The sequence below is a fragment of the Melospiza georgiana genome, chromosome 4 (assembly GCF_028018845.1).
Source record: "Melospiza georgiana isolate bMelGeo1 chromosome 4, bMelGeo1.pri, whole genome shotgun sequence".
In the NCBI taxonomy this organism is placed as follows: domain Eukaryota; kingdom Metazoa; phylum Chordata; class Aves; order Passeriformes; family Passerellidae; genus Melospiza; species Melospiza georgiana.
In genome coordinates this window covers 32901431-32907430 of record NC_080433.1, presented here as the reverse complement: position 1 = coordinate 32907430, position 6000 = coordinate 32901431, and positions in this window count along the sequence as shown.

The following is a 6000-nucleotide window of genomic DNA, read 5'->3' as shown; positions in this document are numbered from 1 at the left end:
GCAGAGGGATTAAACATAAACAAGGCAGAGTGAATTATAGAGTAATTATAGCGTGTACCAAGGTTACAATCCGAAAGTCCAGGACAATTTGTATGGGCAGCAAGTGATGGTACCTGGACAACACATCTGCCTGTAGATGGGAAAGTAAAGGAGATTACTTTAGGCCTCCCAACCTTATGTCCAATTTGGAAAAAGTCCCCATTTAATGGAAAACATGAACTTCTGCAGATAAGAGCAAGACGAGAAGTTCTAGACAATGAAAATCCAGATGACACTTGGCAAGAACCCTCTAGTGGAGTGAAATTTGGATGGGCCCTAGAGTCATTGCTTGGTCCTATAGCAAACTATAAGAGTAGAGAGATGCTATACAAACTTACAGGTCAGGTAGGTAGACTGGCAAGAGTCACCCAGGAAGGATTTAAAGAATTAAATATACAATTACAAGCCACCACAAAAATGACTTTACAAAATCGATTAGCCCTAGGTATGTTACTCCTGAAAGAGCATGGAGTATGTAGATTCTTAAAGGGACAAGTTGATCATTGCTGCGTTCATATCCCAAATGTAACTGCAGATGTAGAATATGACATCAATCAGTTGAAACAAATAGAGCATGAAGCACAAGAAGAGCAAAAGGATTTGGCTACAAGCTGGTTAGGAAAAATCTTTAAAGGATTAGGGTGGAATGTGAGTTCATGGATTAAATCTATCATTGAGAGTATGATAATCTTACTAATTGTATTCTTAGCAATTTGGTTAGTTTACAGCATCTTAAAGGGAGAGATACAGAAGAAAACATCCTGGAACCAGAGGATAATAAAGGCAGTAACACGAGATCCATACCCACCATCTTCTGGTTCTCCAGTTCAGTTCGTAACAGCATCCATGACAACATTTACATCAACCCTGGATTTGAAGAACCAAGTACGAACTGAGGAATAAAGGACTGTATCAAGTGAAAACATTTACACCTATAGTGAAGTGAAAATGCTTTCAAAGGGGGGAGAATGATAGTGGAACCCTGGAAAAAGTTAAAGATAGAATATAAAAATGTTGTGCTTTCCCAGGCTTTGTGCTTTCCCAGATCAACTGCACCTGCATAAGCAGTATGATAAATTATATAATTGTTAGATGTGATGATTGTTTAGTAATTAAATGTAATTATTATGTAACCATAAGAAGAATAGTGAGAAACTATGTTGGAAATTCAGAGAGGGGCTGAATTTATGTATACAATAGAACAATATAAGTTTAATAATTAACATGAAAGTTATGTAACAATAGAGTATAAAACATGATCATTTCGGATGTATGGTTGGAATCAGATTTGGGTTGAATATACCCCGATTCCCAGAGCTCTTAATAAAAAGCACCGCATATAGTCCCCGTGATTATGTGTTTTTGAACGCTAACAGTAAGAGTTACAATTCTGTGTTGTAGAAGCCACCTATTCTCTATGATCCTCAATATGCTTATATGGGTCTTATACCTAGCTCTCTATATTTTTCTGCACATAGGGAATTATCTCCCGATTGTAATGCTCCTGTGTAGGCCAAGGTATGCTATAATAATTGCTTTATTGTTTTATTATGTCTATTGCATGATAACCTCCGAGGCTATGAACATAATTTGGAATATGCGAATATGCACTCAATTTTGTTTGCTTGTCCTAATCTAGGCTGATACGTCTGGGGCCTTAACAATCGTACCCGGGCCTTAACAATCGCACCTAACCTTTCGGGGGAGGGGTAAAGAATTATTTTTTCCAGCCTTTTAGGCTTGACACAACAGTTTTTGAAAATATTGAGTTCTCTCTGGATGCCAAGGACAAAGTACTGTTGTTAGTTCTGCTTTGTCTTCTCTGCACAGCCTGCAACATGCTTAGAAACAAAGCACTACATGGTGTAGTGCAGTGTCTTCTTGAGGAAAAGAGAAGCAAAGCAACAGCGTCCATGTCCACACAGAATTCCACAGAGGAGGAAAGGACCGAAGGCGAAACAGCATCTGTGTCTATGCAGACTGTGGCAGAGAAAGGAACCAAAACCAAAACAACACCATCTGTGTCTATGCAGGCTCTCACAGAGGAGGAAAAAACCCAAAGTGCCATCAGCATCTCCATACAGACCATCACCGAACCAGAACAGCCTGAACCAGTAGCAGTTGCCCCTGTTCAAAAGAAGAAATCAAAGAGCAAATCAGTCTGCTTAGTGACTGGCAAGGATGCGGCAGGACCTTTGCACCCAGTGGAACAGACAGACCCAGAAATCATCACTCGCTCTCTATCCCTGGGTGAGCTGCGTGACCTGTGGAGGGAATTGACTCACCAGACAAACGAGTCCATCCTGACCTGGCTGCTCTGCATTTGGGATGCTGCAGCCAATGACACCATTCTGGATGGAAGTGAGGCCAGGCAACTGGGAGTGCTGTCCCAGGATGTGGTCACTGACCAGGGGATTGGGAGAACCTAAGAAACGCAGCCTCTGGCGGCGACAGGTGTGAGGGACAGATAGCTTTGTAAAGAAGACCTCCAGGTGCACCAAGGAAAATGGAGCACAACGGAACAAGGTATCTGATGCCTGGGGGAATTGTTCGTGCTGGAGATAATTTCCTCAGAAGATGAGAGATTTCCTAAAAGCCCAGATTGTGTTCAGTGCACATCGCAGATGTGGTTGAGATTTGCGTGGCTGGGACCAGATATATACTCCTGTTACCTGGCACCACTACAATGGAGGGAAGGCAAAGACAGGGTGGCGTCTTGGCCAATAAACTAACAATTTATGAGGACACTGTCATCACCCCATATCCTACCCATGTCTCGTCCATGGAAACAAGGCTGGCTGAGCAAGTCCAGAGTTTGAAGAGGAAACTAAAAAAGGAACTTAAGGAAGAAGTCTACCACATCTTGCCAGAGCCAGCAAGAGTCTCTGCCATTAGAAGCCGTTGTCCCACCCAAGGAGAGAGGATACACTCCACGAGGTAAACTCTGGTTTCTTTTCAGGAGCATGGAGAAGACATGAGGAAGTGGGATAGAAAACCCACCTCCTCCTTAGCCACCCGGGTACGTGAACTGAAAAGAGGAACACCTAACACAAGAAGCTCATCTAGAGTCAACTCTGCTGCAGTCTCTCGCACACAGAATTCCAGACAAAATAGGAACGATGATATCACTGATCCTCTTGAAGGAACCTCAGGAACCTATTTACAGGAAGAGAGCAACGTGTGCCACCATCAGGAATAGAGGGGCCCTGCCTCTAACCAGGGACAATTGGATCTATTGGACTGTGTGGATCTGATGGCCTGGCACATCTGACCCACAAAAATATATGGCTTTGTAGTAGTACCCTGTATAGTATAGTACCCAAGGTACCCTGATGCCATCAAGGTATGTAGAAGCAGAATCCATTTTTACTTCTGGAGTAACAGGAGGATCCCAGCAGCTGACTGTATTGGAGGCTGAAGTGAGTTTGACTGAGAACGGGTGGCAGAAATACCCCATCGTGACTGGCCCAGAGGCCCCATGCACCCTCAGCATAGACTATCTCAGAAATGGCTATTTCAAAGACCCAAAAGGACATTGTTAGGCTTTCGGGATAGCTGCTGTAGAGACAGAAGACATCAGAAAACTGAATACCTTGCCTGGTCTCTCAGACGACCCCTCTGCTGTGGGATTGCTGAGAGCTGAAGAACAACAGGTACCAATTGCCACAGCCACAGTACACTGTTGGCAATATCGTACCAACAGAGACTGTGATTCCCATCCATGAGATGATTTGTAAACTGGAGATCCAAGGGGTGGTCAGCAAGGCTTGTTCACCTTTCCACAGCCTTATATGGCCAGTGCATAAGTCCAGTGGAGAATGGAGACTGGTGGTGGATTACCATGGCCTGAATGAGGTCACACCACCACTGAGCGCTGCTGTGCCAGACATGTTGGAGCTATGAACTGGAGTCTAAGGCAGCAAAGTGGTACGCGACCATCAATATTGCCAACGCCTTTTTCTCCATTCCTCTGGCAGCAGAATGCAGGCCTCAGTTTGCCTTCACCTGGAGGGGAGTGTAGTACACCTGTGTGGTAGTACATTTTAGTCAAATGGTATGCTCTGTTTCACGCCTCAAAAATGTACGGTTTATTCCAAGCCTGTGATCCTCCCCTGAAGTATCATGTATCTGTAATCCCATTGGCCCAAGTCTTATTCCGCACCCACTCTGAATCTCCCTGTTAAGCCGTGGGGGGAGACCACAGGCTTTCTCTTGGCCCTTTGCTCTCTCTTGGCCCCTTTTTCCCCTAGGCTCTCCCTCTCTCCCCCTCCCTTCCCCTTCCTTCCCCCCTTCTCCCGCAGAAACCATGCTGCCCCTGGGGGTGGGACCCCCAATAAAGCCTCATCTAATTAGCACCTTCAGCCGCCCTGTGGAGTCTCCTTGCCTGCCTGCTGCTACCAGCGAACTTACAGCTTAGGGGGCCAGGGCCTCTCTGGGGATCCCCCCTAAACGAACTGCAACAAATGGCTCCCAATGTGCGGCTCGACCACCAACAACCCTAAGACGAAAATGGACCTCCATTGTCCTGCCGGCACACTGCAGAACCCTACGGAACACCGCTTCAGCGTCACCTCTGGCATTGCAGGGTGGCTGTGCGGAGCCAAAGTCGCGGCCCCAGGCGGCCCCTCCGCCACCGCGCAGAGACCTCGCACCACCATCCCACCACCGCCAACCCGCCGCGGCCCCGGGCCCGGCCCGTGCGTGCGCCCAGGCACCCAGAAAAGCCACGCGGAGCACACCCGGCCCGCCACTCGCAGCACCGCGCCATGTGGCCGCCACGTGGCTGCTCGGAGCCACCGATCACCGGGAGCTGCGGCGGCAGTGGCGGAGCTGAGCCTGCCGCCCTCTGCCTGGAGGCGGCGGAGGAGGGCCCTGCAGAGCGGGCGGGCCGTGCAGATCGCTGAACCCGAACAGCCGATGCCCTGGTCCACAGCAGCAGCGAAAGAATGAACCAAAGCCCACCAGTTTCTGCGAGAGCCACCAGACAAGCAAGCAGCAGTTTTCAGCTTTGCCCGAGCCCTGCATCCCCCAAAACTGCTTCCGTCAGTTCTGTGACCTCCTTCCTCGGTCTTAGTCTCTCGCCCCCTCACTGCTCCCTCCCCTAACTCCATCCCTAACCCACCTTCCCCATAACAAACCCCTGGGAGTCCACTCCGTCCTGCTAAACCCGGCAGAGCAGCCACACGGCTAAGCCTCAACATGGGTACCACCGTGTGTGATGTGGCCGCATGGCCTAGAGATCCAACATAGCCGTGACCACGTGTCAGCCAAGATTGCTCCAGCCATGGCACCATCTTCTACTCCTCCCCAAAAATCCCTTTCTTCCTGCTTTTTCTCCCGTGCTCCGCCTCTCATGATCCAACTCCTCTCCAACTCCTAGTTCCCACCTCCCCCCCTTCCAAATCCCACAAGGTAAGAGCTGGAATTGGAAAAGAAGCTTAGTAACCAAAACCCAAAGCTAAAGTAATTTTGTAATACCAGTTTTAACAACCTTGTATATTTCATTGAATTGAAAATTCTACTTTACGATCTCCTTCCCCTGTTACTCCAAGAGCAGGATAATATCCTTCTCTGCAATCCATATCCCTTTTTTCCTTATTTTGGGTAGTTAACTAGAAGCAAACTGCTCGAAGGTGCAGGGTACCCCAAAAAGGTTTTTCTTTCACAGAGTCCTTGGCTACCCTTAACCTCCCCAATTCCCAATCCCTATCCACTTGTTCTAGCTAAAAAGAACTCATCAGCTAGGACTTTTCTCCTAAAACACTCTAACCGTTTTATCATTCTTATCCAAACCTGTCTTCTCTCAATTTCCCTCTCCATGAAGTAGTTTTTACAATAATGCTTTTCTAGTTTAAATGTGTGTTCATATTGCAGATTGTCCTGTCTTCAGTTTTAGAAAGCAGAGGCCTGTCAGGTCACAAGGGTAGATCCAGCAAGAAGCAGTTTTCTATTGTTTCTTTA